The sequence below is a fragment of the Ciconia boyciana genome, chromosome 2, assembly GCF_034638445.1.
Source record: "Ciconia boyciana chromosome 2, ASM3463844v1, whole genome shotgun sequence".
Lineage (NCBI taxonomy): Eukaryota > Metazoa > Chordata > Aves > Ciconiiformes > Ciconiidae > Ciconia > Ciconia boyciana.
The window spans coordinates 30078166-30091410 of NC_132935.1; the positions used below are offsets into that span (position 1 = coordinate 30078166).

Sequence of the window (13245 nt, forward strand, 5' to 3'; positions counted from 1 at the left end):
TCAAAAGGTTTGTTATCACAATTAAGTGGGATTCTTTTTATGAGCACAATACATGGTTTTAGGGACATGAGCATATACACATTTTTAACACATTATCCTAATTTAAGAATATTAATAGCTAATATGAACAACTGGCTCATTACAAATGTGTGAAGAGAAAGCAGACATGATAACAAAATAATAATGGTATCTCCAGTCCAACTAGTGAATTGATAAACTGTTTAGGATTCATAATACACTGGTTCCAGTTACTGTCTGGTACTTCAAAATACTGGTGTACAAACTAAATTGCATAAAAGTGTTATTTGCTCTTCCATCAAAAGTGAGATAAAAGCTATTCAACATGTTACCATGCAGCATGCCAGTGATCCTAGCTCTATAAAAAACAAAGTACTTCAGATATTTTGAATATTTGAAAAAATCCTTTTGCAAGTGTTTAAAAACTGCCTGAGACAAGCATGAGATAGGCAAGACAGAGTATCACTTTGGGATGGAGAGAAGTTCAAAACATAAATGTATTTGCAGTGTGTATTAAAAATGTTTTTAAGTTTGTGAATTACAAAGTCCTCAGAGAGAGTTCTCACACTCCACTGTTTATATCCCATTGTGGAAACAACCCGGTTATTTGAATCAGAACTGGAGCTTCTAAATAAGTTTTAGAATGGAAGCCCAGACTCATTGTAGAATACGAGCTCCTCACCAAGATGTTTGCAGGATCTTCCTGTCTACAGCATGATGTTGCAGCTCTTACTCTCCTGTGGGTGTCTGGCTTTGCAAAGTGATGCCTATAGATAGGCAGGATATATACTTAATATTTGTTGTTTTTCATTATTAATGTAGTTTAGAGTAAACACCTTTGAAACTGTGATGACCGATGATAAAATTCTTGACTGAATTTTGAATATATGAAGCCTTTTGAATATATTCTGTTATCTGTCAGTCTTTTTTATTTATCATTCAATCCTCCATGTTAATTCATATCTCCTAAAATGGTTTTCCATTAAGACAGCTGTATGTCATTGCTTGGCTGATCATGCAGTTCAAAGTATAAAGAGATCACTTTCATTAGTGTAGGCAGTAGGTTTAGTAATTGTACCTGAAGGCCAAATGTTACAATTTATTGCTCAAAGCAGAGGGCACCAGATGTGCAGAACCACTGAAGTCTGCACCTGGACGTTGTCAGTTCCCAAATGTACATGAAAATCAAGATCCATGTCCAAATTGTTTTGATAGAAATAATTTTATCAAAATTCTTTTACCTCCTACATCATATAAGTGTGATGAAAAATCCTTCATTCACAGAGTAGGCTTTAGGGCATACTCATATTACTGCAACCAAATAATTTGGCATAACCCCAGCTCCAGTTTCTTGCTGCTGGTATTTCCCATACTGCTCTGAATGTAGTAGACTATATTTTTCCATTATGGAAACATTACTTCAACTTTCAAATTTTCCTCAGAAAACACTTTGTGTGTAAGTAAGTTTGTATAAAAGTATAAGGCCTTCTCAGTGGCCTTTTGTTGATACAAAATTTTATTTTGCTATAGCAAGAAAAATAGGTTTTTACAGCAAAGGTTATTCTGTGTGTTCATAATATTTTTATTTAAATTTGTTTTCAATATTATTATTATATTAAAATTGTATTTCATATTAAAATATTATCTGTTCATACATGCTCAGCATTTCATTTAGAGTCCTTTTCACAGTGAAATAAGTCAATTAAACGTGAACTCAAAGTGAAATAAAATAAGGCCACTGATGAAAATATTTTAAAGCCTCAGCTATAATGTCTGAACACTTTTATCTTTCAAATTTGAGTAACTGGGTTAACTGACAGAACATGAGCAAGCAGTTAAAGAGTATTTTTTAAGCCTAAACTCATTTACATTTCTCTCTTTGGATTCAAACTGACTAAGGATTTCCAAAGTACCAGTGGGGTTCGGATCTGTGGTTTTATTTGATAACAGTAAGTCTGGATTCCTCTCCTCTGCCTCTCTCCTCTTACCTGGCCTAGAAACTGTAATCATACTTCTCGGTATGAAGTTAGCACAAAGATTTGCTGCTGTGGGAAGGGCAGCAAGATGATCCGGGGGAGTACATTCAAACCAAATTCATTTAGTGAATCTAAAACATAAAATATGTGGGGAGGGAAGAAAAAGAGTGAGAATTTGTCTGAGCCTCCTCTCCTACAGAAGTCCAGCCAGATGCTTGTGGTTAGTGTGAAATCACGGAGTGTACAGTGCCACATCTCTTTTTTTGCTGTTGGAAGTGTTGGGCATTTAAATGTAATGCATTCCAAGACTTGCTAACATATCTGCTGCAAACAAATTTTATTCTATAAAAATACATCTTCCAGTTATGACTTCACAGTCTTAGGCAAAGAAACACATTGAAAGGATCCAGTAAAATGGGAAGAAGTGGGAATGTAAGTTTATCCTGTGGTTTTATGTTTCGTTGCATTAAAAAAGAAAAGGCAATTTGTAAGCAAGTCATTGAAGTTTTAGCAAGTTGCACTAATATTTTAATGTGTAATTTCCATTAATTGTAATGTACTTAGTAATGTAGCAAATTAAATATGTATTCCTGTGGAAGTTATTTTACATACATAATATAAAGTCCTTATCATGCAAATAAGAACGTGGAGTCTGTGTCCCCATTTTTTCAACAGCGGAAAAGCAGCACCTTCTTTAACAATGACAGGGATGTACAATATGTCATATTAAATTATTAAAATTTCACAATAACATAAATTTACACAATTTTCTTATTCATAGGTACTAAAACAATCATTCACCAGAATAAATTAAATTTTTAAAAAAGAGAAAATTATTGCAATAATATTTCAAAATATTCACTCATTAAGTCCAGGACTCACTCAGAAATATATGTAGCCTTTTCGATGGATGTGAAATTCGTGACTGAGATTCACTATTCCTAAAGTATGAATTGCTCCTGGTTTGGAGAACTTGACTACTAAAGAGCTCTGCCCATTTGTGTTGGGGTAAATTTAAGACTTTACCTCCCCAGCCCGGTGCTCTGCTATGAAGGATACACTTCCAGCAGAGTGCAGTTTCCTTGGGATCTCCCTTTTCAGGTAACTGGCCTTGTCAGCATTTGTCAGATGAGGGTTTTATTGCTCGGGATCCGATAGAAAGTATTTTTTGGCATTGGTGACAGGAGCTGACTGTATAGCCTGACAGATAGAGCAGTCACTTGGCTGAGAAGTAACCAACATTTGGGTTTGTTATTTGACAAATACTTACTTCTACCTTTCTCACTTCTGTAACAAAGACTTTGAACATATGTTTTTAAAGTCAGGTCTGTGTACATGGTTCAATTCAGAATTGATCTCCAAGGAGGAAATTACAAAAGTAATTTTGGAAGAATTCACAGACATTTGAAAGGGTTCATATCAGCTTTTAAACTTCTTTTGGAGAAAAGAACATGGGGAATGAAATGTGAGGAAGTGTATGATTTTTTTTTTTTATAATATTGTGATTGCTTTGATATGCTATATGAGTGACTATCCTTTCATCTGTACAATTTATTGAAAAATTGTGCCCAAACCATGAGTGCTACATCATGAAGAGAAAATTAATGAAAATTCAATTCCCCACAGCACCAAGTCTCGTTGATCCAAGAAGCGCAGCCAGAGTATTGCTTAAGGAGGAAGACACCACATAGGGGTACATATGTACAAATCCTCCTGGATGCTGCTCCACTTCTACTGGCATTACTGCTACCACAGGTGGCCGGCTGGAAAGGCGTCCGTATTTGTAAGGAGCCAGACAGAGAGGACTGCGAGGAGCACACAGGGGAAAGCTGCTCATGCCTGGAAGGGATTGCGGGCAGGGGGAGACACAGGTTCCCATGGGCATGACTCACTGCTGCGCTGCGTCTTTGCTCATTATTCAAATTTAGGTAGGATGCTTTTGCTTTGATTGAATATGATTTTGCATCCTCCCTCCACTCCACTGAAGTACAAATGACTATATAATAACACTCAGCTGTAAAAAAAGTTATTTCTACATGAAGTTTGCAATGAATAGACTATTCCACAACCCATGCTAGTGAAAAAGTGTAGAAACATAATTAAATAGCAGTATTTAATAATATTTTAAAAATCATAGGCATGCTGCAAAATGACTTTGTGTCCAGGCAATTTTTTGTTCAAAAGAAATAATTCATCTGAACCAAATTTTTAACTCAAAGCTCTGTCTTTAATCAGCAGCACAGTCTTACTAGCAGGGAGAACTATTATTACGATTAAGTTAAAATGAAGTAATAAAAATGTTGGAGAAAAATATCTGCACATCAGTCATTATGGTAGTAGGTGGGATGAACTAAGTTGCAGAACATGGATGGTGCTAAGAAGTTCTGTCCATGTTGGGCAACAACTGCAGTGGTGGCATTGGTGGCAATTTTTTTCTTTGTAGGTCTTGTGATTTTTTATACCATTCTTTTTTCTTCAGCACTGCACAAAGACATCATTCTGGTGGTACAGTTTTGTAGTACTGTGTTTGTGCCACACTAATAGAATAGTTTGTTGCATGTACATTCTGGTTTTTATATCTTAGTTGTAAGTTCATGGACAAATACAAGAAGAAATCAAACTGCAGTGCAAAACATATAACAAGGTGATCAGATACTTGGGTTCTGCATTTGCTGCTGAAACAGGGGCTGTTCAGATCAGTTACAATAACCCTGTTGTGCAGTGAAATTCTCTCACACTGTATTTGTATTTCAAATCAATAGCTGCCCTGTAGCCAAGGTTACTATGACGCATCACCAAAACCAGGGGAGAAACTGAATCTCAGAGATGAAGTTAGTTAGAAACTGGATAGATTTGTGGTGCATCACCTACCGTGGGATATAATCAACAACATGATGTGTGTGTCTATAAAAGGAAATAGGGATGAAAACGTGATGTGTTAGATTCAGACATGGATAGGAAAGGGTAGGGCTAATCACATTGCTAGTTTTGATTTGTTTTTTCTTCCAGAAATTTTCCTTTTTTTCTACTCATATTTGTTCCCTGCCATTCTCTTCATTTTCTGTTCTTGGTCCCTTTTTCCTTGCAGACTCGCAAGGCTACCTGAGGCTTTGCTGCTTTCAGTGTGCCATTGTTGAACCTCTCAGTACGTTGCGCTTCTGATGCCTTTTTTGGCAACTGAAACAAGAGTCAGTGTTCAGATTAACAGCTACTTCTTGATACCACCGTGTTGTTGCACAACCCTTTTGGTTGCCAGAGTTCCAAAGTGGACCCCTAAGCGGTCCTATTGCTCTTCCAGTCTTGGGACCATGACAATCAATGGTAGCATTCTTGTTAAAAAAATTTACCTACCATAAATGCTTAAAAACTTTCCACTTGTGTTTCTGCCTTCTCAGAAGGAAGGGCTGGAGCTTTTTGTGTGACCACCAAAATATGCTTTCAATAGATTTCATTTTATATTGAACACGCACTCAATAAATGCTGCACTGCTTTTCAGGCTGGGATGTTTAAAATAGTTCTTAGTAACTTTTCAATGTGACATTTCAATTTGCTACTTACATTTTTTGGAAAGCAGAAGTAGATTTCTCTGAGGGTAGAACGTTATGTGCTAGAAAAGTTTGGAAGAGAGTTTTATTCTACTAAAGAGGAACATGTGGTGCAAAACTATTCAGCAGCTTTTTAGAAACATGATGAAGATAGTTTTTCTCCTTTTTCATCAGAGTTGTTGGAAGAACATCTCGTTTTCTATGAGACCACTTCTACAGTAATTTCATACTAAGTTTCCCAATCATGGATGTTCTCTTTCACTTACAATGTTTTTTTACCTGATTCTTGGGGGATGCAAAGGAAGGAATAATGCAAAAAGAGCAACATAGTTGTGTACCCCAATGGTGTATGAGGCAGAAAGCAGGAATATATAAAATGTCTGTGTCTTTGAGCTTGACTGAATGGAGTTTGTCACCCAAACTATTCTAAAGAATTGCTTCAATGTCAGGTGTAGGCAGTAGCAACAACCAGTCTTTGATCAGATAAAATTCTGACTTTAGTATCTAGTTTTCAGCTATAGTAATTTCTTCCTGGATTTTAACAGATGCCAAGGAATGATATACTACGGGCTTTCATCTGGTTTTTATTTCTTATGTTTTGTTAGCTGTTGAAAAGCAGTGAGATCCTATATCCTGGATGTAGGGAACACAGTAGTTTTTTGGGGGTGTTTCCTTCTTTTTTTTTTTTGGTTTAATTTCTTCATTTTGCTGAAGAAGTTAGACACATACATGAGAAACATGTATCTATATCTGAAACCAAATGAACATAGAGCTCCTAATTACCTCCATAATCCTTCTGAAAGGCTGTAGGATGCAAGCAGCCTGTAAAGGCTTTGAGATACTGGGAGAAAAGACCCAACAAAGGATGGTATGATTTTGACCGTGGGAATGGAATGACAGTGGCACTGGTTGCTTCAGTTCATCCGCAAAGGAAATTTTTTAGAAAGGCTTATTTATAATTGTCCCAAGTTTTCAAAACTATCACTGCTGTGGGCTGTGTTATGCATATCTTTGTTGGTAGGCAACATCTGAAGGTGCATATTGGAGAAGAAGTAGATCAGATATCTTTGTAAGTGAACTTTTCTCTATTATTTTCCCCTTTGAATAAAGGGAATATGTAGCCTTTCATAGATTAATTTTGATCTTAAACAAGCTAAGCCTGGAAATCAGCAGAAAGACAGTCATTAAGTATACTGTTCTCCAAGGTGTAACAATGCATTTATTCTTTCTGTCTGCTGTGACACAGTTGTTCCCAGCCCTGGAGTTGTGTGACTCCAGAACAACCTATTGTGTCATTATGGAAAGCACACTGAATATTCTTTCCCTCACTGGTGAGGAATGGCATTTGTAAAAAAAAAGGTAAAAGGAATTTTTTAAAAAGTCTCATTCCCCTTCATATTTCAAGGGACTTCCTTGCAAATCTCTCCCAGTCAGCATCTTCAGTGATTTTATTCTCAAATCCAAACTGTGAGTAACAATAATATTGAAATGTATTTCCAAATATCTTTATTTTTTCATATGAGGAGTATACCAATATAACTGTCTCTGACTTGCAGTTTTATTTGTAGTCCATTTATTAATTTTGACAAAACAATCACTTTTTTTGTGTCTATCAATAGGGTAATGAACTATTTCCTATACCCATCAACATACTAGGAACTTTTATCCAAAGAATCTTGGAGATAAGTAATTTGGCTTATCAGGTCATACGGGAAAGTTCTTCATGTGTCAAGAGCTGCAAAGTGTTTTATGGCTGTAACAAACATCCTGCAGATAAGTAAGAGAAAAAAATGGCTTTACACTTCATTGATGTTTGCAGTTCATGTTGCAACTTCAATGACTTCTAAATTCTTTATCAATTAAAAAAAGTGGGGTTTTTTTGCCACAAAACAAGCAAAAATCATCTGTCAGTTGAGCTTATTCTTGGTTTAGTTCTCTGAGCCAAGAAAAAATGCCTCCAACTTTTTTTCAGATTAAACTGTATATGTAGAAATGTTAATGGTGGGTTTTTTCCTTTTCTCCCCTGTTGTAAATTTTAATCACATTATATATACTTTTCAGGTTAGGATATTGAGAGAAATGTTGAGTACATAAAAACATATAAGAAAACGGGGGGGGGGGGGGGGGGGAATAAACACAGTTCAGCTTCTAAAGAGGTCACAGGTTGAATTTTATCCTTTTATAGACCATAAAATCTCCTTCAGAAATGGGTATCAGACAGATAATGCTATAATTCTGTAATTTGAATGTAGCCATCATCTAAATGTCAAACCTTTTCTCTCACAGGACTTATCTATCTGTTGTTTCCATTTAGTTTAAAGTGTGATTATAAGTTAAACTAGACAAATTGACTTAAAGTATTGTTGTAGCCTCAGATGGAAGGTATTGCCCCTTCAGCAAGTGAATACTGAAGCTCAAGTACAAGGCAGTAAATGACTGAGCACCTTCTTCCAAAATGAAGTAGATCAGGTTCACTTCAACCACCGTGGGAAAAATAAGCTGAACTGACTGATGGTGATGTCTCAAGTCCCTCTACCATGACAAGAAGTATTTGTCACATCATATGCTGTATAAGTAGCTTTATCTTTTACAGGATGTGAACTCTTGATTGCATTCAGCTGGGATGCATAAATACAACAGACTTAATTTGGAGAACATCATTATTTTAGTTTCTGCATTTGGCACATTTTCAAGAAAGTATGCAGTGCGTGAAGTATTTAAAATAGCATATGGTGGGGTAAAGTGAAAAAATTATGTATTTTTTTAGAACCGCCTGCCCAACATATCCAAGACTTTAGAGATTTATTATGCGGGCCGTCCCATGCTCCTTTCAACTGAATATACATATACTCCTCTAAGAAAAGTAATCCAGTACTTTTGAATGTCACCAAATTTTGGAGCAAGATCTAAGCAGTAGTTGATAATTCTCTGCATATAAGAGCCAAAATTTCTCATTAAGTTTTTTCATAGAGTCGGTCCTCTTCAGACCCTTTTTTCCCATGATAAATATGTTCCTGTTAGCAACTAATTGTCAACCATATCTCTTTGAGACTTAATATATGTTTAGAGTGGCTAAAAATAAACCATTGACAAAAGACAAGTACACAAATTTGGTGGATTTACGTCTGTTTCAACACTTTCATAGCTAATTTGGAGTCTTAAGGTTCCTTCGTTAGGTCCTGCAGCAATGCTGAACCCAGCATCATTTCCTCTGTTTCTTCTTTTGCTTCCCCCTCTTCTCATTTACCATCCTTAGGAATTGGAAAGTCCTCCAGCTTTCAAGGAGCTGGGAAAGACTATTATAACTGCAGTGGTTTAATGCGCTGCCACCCAGCCTTCACAAAATCTGCACGCAATACATCTTCTATTTTAGGAGATACCAGTTCTTCTTGGAATAAGAAGGAAAAGTGGTTTTTTGCAGATTTAGGATGTCAGTACACTAGCAGGAATAGAGCAGCAAAAACAACCACAGGTAGAGGTACTCTCTGAATGAACTGGGACAGCCATACTGGGATAACTCCTCTGAAGGTCAAAGGGATATGAGCTACGGTTTTTTGTCTGCTGTGTGGAAATGGGGTCTGAAAGTCATTAGAGAGAAGGAGTTTTAGAGCAAAAAGAATAAGGAAACAGCTGTAGAAACCAGCTTTATATCCATAATTTTAATGTCTGACAACTGACTTAAATTAAACTATGCTGTTAAGGAAGTGCATATGAAATTATTTCCAGTATGCCAAGGCCAAAAAAGCAACATAGTGGATGATCTATGCGTATATACCAATACGTAGGTATATATGTACATACAAAATAGAGCTAACTATATGCATTAGTGGGTTTTAAAGCCATAATCATGATGTACCAGATGACGTGCTCTATGAAAAAGGCCACTGTGCATTTCTCCAAGTGGAAAACATCTTATTGCTGCTACAAATAAAAACCTATGGGTCTGATATAGCACAAAAATTAAGGGAGAAATTGCTGTTGTCTCTTCCCAAGTTCCTAATCTTTCTTGTAGTGGCCTGACAAGGACCATGCCAGAACTTCTTTTGCTCTTCCAGTCATGGTGCAACTGCTCAGCTTCAGCTATTTCTCCTGGAGGCAGCAGATGGCACTTTTCAGCCACTTGACTTGGCTACTTCTCAGAAATGATGTGCAAAAAAAATACGTTGCTTATAGAAAACAAGTGCTAATATACCTATGAAAATACTTGACAAACAGGGGTTTTAGAAGAAAATTCTTCTGTACTTTACTTTCAAATTGGCACCAACATGGGAGACTGAGGTCTGGAGACAAGACAAAAGCTTTATTTCAGGATTTTTTTCTTCACAAGAAAAATTTCTGCACAAAAGACAACTGAAAAGAGTCCCCCAAAACACAAATAAAATATCCAATTCATCTGCTTTCCTTAAGCAAGTTGTATCATTATTTAAACCTCACCAGTTTTATTCTGTTTTGTGTATGACAGCGATTCCATACAGGAAACCTGCTGATGTTTGTTTGCTACCAATGCTCTCACCTGGAAAATCACTTTAAAATATGGCATAGCAGAGCAAGTATTTATGCGATGTAAAGAATAATAGCAACATGTTATTACCTATTTCAAAACAGTTTAGTGTGATCTATTTTCTCAGGAAAAAGGAAAAGAGAGGTACATTTTGCTCCTAGTTCTAATTACCAGTGTGTGGAGATGTTGAGTCTATAACAATCTCCTGGAGTAAAAAAAAAAGGCGGGGGGGGAAGTTAAATGTCAGGTTTTATTTTTAGGAAGTCAGGAATACCATGTTTTCAGATTAATTCAATTCTTGAGAGTGAGTAGCTTGGATCTAAATATGTTCTATTTTATGTGTGTGTGTGCAGGTTTAAATGCTTGTTAAAATTATACTCCTTGTGAAGGTAATTGTAAGTAGCATTGGTTTCTAAATCCTTACTGTTATACTAGAAGAAACATTCTCTATTACCTGCAGATTAATTAGATCATTCCGTAAATACTATGCTGTCAAGTACTGATTGTTCCCATGTAGCCCATTAGAAACATTCTCCGAACTGCAATATTTTGTAAAGGGTGACTCCAAGGTGAAGTCAAACAGACTTAATGTTCACTCCGTTTCTTCCAGGCTCATCCTGCTTCCACAGGATATCTTCATATAGGATATCCGGCACTATATTGGAAAACTAACTTTGTAGTTCAGCGAGTGATGATGTTTCATCTCAGAGAGTAGGGATTTCCTGAATGGAACTTGCAAAACTATTGAGAGAGGTACCACTCCATCCTTCCCTGCACAGTCAAATTGTTATCACTCTCACACTTCTGCTGTGACTTCCCTTTGACTCAAGAACTGGAGGCTAAATATGGCTCCTATCCTTTTGTCTTAGGGTCACCTAGGACTGTATCTCACAAGCTACTTTTGGAAATCATGTTCTGTATTAACATTGCTTCAAGAGGGAAAAAAAGCCTCCACCCAAATGTGAGCTAGGCTAGGCAATGCTTCACAGATTTTACTGGAATGTGAGTAAGGGTAAGATAACCGTGGTGAATTCAGCCTGGCGCTGCCATGCCTGGGCTAGGTTTTAACCAGCCATGTTGGGTATTCATCATGAATTCTGTACCGGTATTTACCCGTTAGTGAGTATCATGTAGACTGAGATATCACATCACTGAGATATTGTGAAATAACCTTCCAGCTGTAACACAGTAAATAATTTGCATTGATACATGAATCCCCAGGATCAGCCAGTTTCAGGTTGCCTTTGATATTTTACTCAGTTCAGTGTTTTTTAACAGAGCATTTATCACTGAATTTGATTTGATTTGATTTGATCAGGCTTTTCTCCAGTAGGAAAAGTTGAGATAGATAACTAATGTTTTATAAATACTGTGACATAAAGTCTTGCATTTTTCACAGACAAAACACAACATCTCTCAACTGCTTCTGGTCCTGAAGGGAGACATGAAGCACCTTCCAGAGATGAATCTAGGAAGAAAAAAAATCATTATTCTGATGGGATTCAAAATCACAGAGGAGGGCTATTGCTTCTGTGGTACATCATAGCCTCCCCATCCCATCTGCCCACAAGCACTTCAAGGTTCCACTGAAGATCATGATTTTTCCCTCTTTCTCAAGATCTCTCAGGATCTTGAGAGAAGAAATCTCAAGATCTCTTCTTAAACTCCACTGTTCTCTACGGACGTCAGCATCTTCTCTTTCAGATTGTCTAGCTCATTAACATAACCTAGTTAAACTCACTGCAGATTTTTTTTCAATCTGTGCTAAACTGAAGGTTGCAGTTTTGCCTGAAGTGTACCTGTTTGGTTGGTTTTTTTCTCCCAGTTACATCAGTTGGCTAAAAGAAAGATATCTCCTTTCAAATAATGCTTTGCTAATGTAGTCACAACAATCTGTTGTCTTCTAATAGAATAACAGAGCTAATGAAAATTATAGCATTATTCTTAGCATGCCAATCTGTATTAACACTATAGCTTTTATTCTTGAGGATTTACTTTGTGTTACCACAAGTTATTTAAATAGCGTTAAGAACAAACTTTCTTGAGAAATGTTGTTTCCATGCATAATTTCAGTTAAAACTGTAAAACTGTGTGACTTCATGTTGATTAAATGGCCACTTTTGGTTCTGTCGATGTGGCCAAATCTAATATATCACAGAAATAGTAATTATCTGCCCCTTTAAAGTGTGTCTGAGTTCATTTCTCTGTGTAAGTTTTACCTACCCAGAATCAGATGTTACCAGCATCCCCCCTTAAACCTAGACAAAATCTAGGTTAAGTTCAGTTTTCTCAAAGCTGAATGTTGGTAGGATCTCAGGTTTTGTGGGATGTTGACCTGTTCTTAGAAAAGGTAACTATAAAATAGGATATGTCTGTATTCTTTTCTGCAAATCTAGCTATAGTTCTTCCTGCTGCGAGAAGAGATTTTGGAAAAGGACTACAGGGCAGCAGACTGGAGATCTCTGTAATCCTGAAGCCTTTCGCACTTTGATATGAGAGGTACTAATGTATGTCAGCATAAGTGTCTCTGTCAGTGCTAGCACCCAGCTGCACCGTACTGCTGCCTACCCAGCCCTTCCTGATCCCACTGCAAAGCTATGGTCTGTCATGTCTCTGCAAAAAGCATCATGCAAATTTATAGGACTGTATGAATGTTTTGTATTTACCAGCATCTTCTCCTATGTTTCAGCTTTTCTCTCTTCACAGCTGAGAAAGTGTCTTGGGTTGATACTTTGTGTCTTCACATCAGATAAGAGTAACTCATCACTCTTAAAATTGCTGAACATCTTTCATTATGCTTACTGGAGTATTTCCAGAGAGGAAGGAGGGAAAAGTGAGATGAAAAATGTGTAAATACAATGTGGCCCAAGGAACAGATTATTACTGTCACCCTTTACCAAAGTTCACTGTAGCCAAAACAAGGTATGTAATAAAGTTTTATGGGAATTTTGTTTGTTCTTCTGCTCTTACCGCACTCTTACACCTTCAGCATTGAGGGCCTAAGCCATGGACTTTGGAACAAGAACTGAGCCTCCCTTACTACACACACTTGTTGTGTGCCATGACCTGTGCTTCGAGGTGGTGGATTCAAATATTTTCAAATTCATATGATTAAAAGGTGCATGTACCAAAAGAGTTTATCTCCCTTTTACCATTAGTAAAATCCATCACCTATGAGCTAGTGAATATATTTGAGCAAATTCTC

At 36.8% G+C, this 13245-nt stretch overlaps 1 protein-coding gene across 8 annotated transcripts in view; it reads right to left on the reverse strand.

Annotated features, from left to right (window-relative positions):
• ATP6V0D2 (ATPase H+ transporting V0 subunit d2) overlaps positions 1-13245 on the reverse strand; it is a 69267-nt gene that overhangs the window by 43389 nt on the left and 12633 nt on the right. Inside the window, exons 3-4 of one of the 8 annotated variants that reach the window (XR_012040822.1) lie at positions 12707-12841; positions 9110-11508 (exon numbers count right to left, since the gene is read on the reverse strand). The exons of 2 other annotated variants lie outside the window; for them this stretch is intronic. The gene's annotated coding sequence lies outside the window, so the exon portion shown is untranslated. Of the gene's footprint in view, positions 1-7157; positions 7307-9109; positions 11509-12706; positions 12842-13245 lie in introns of those variants that run through there. 5 more of the 8 variants (XR_012040816.1, XR_012040808.1, XR_012040814.1 and 2 more) reach the window with 5 other exon arrangements.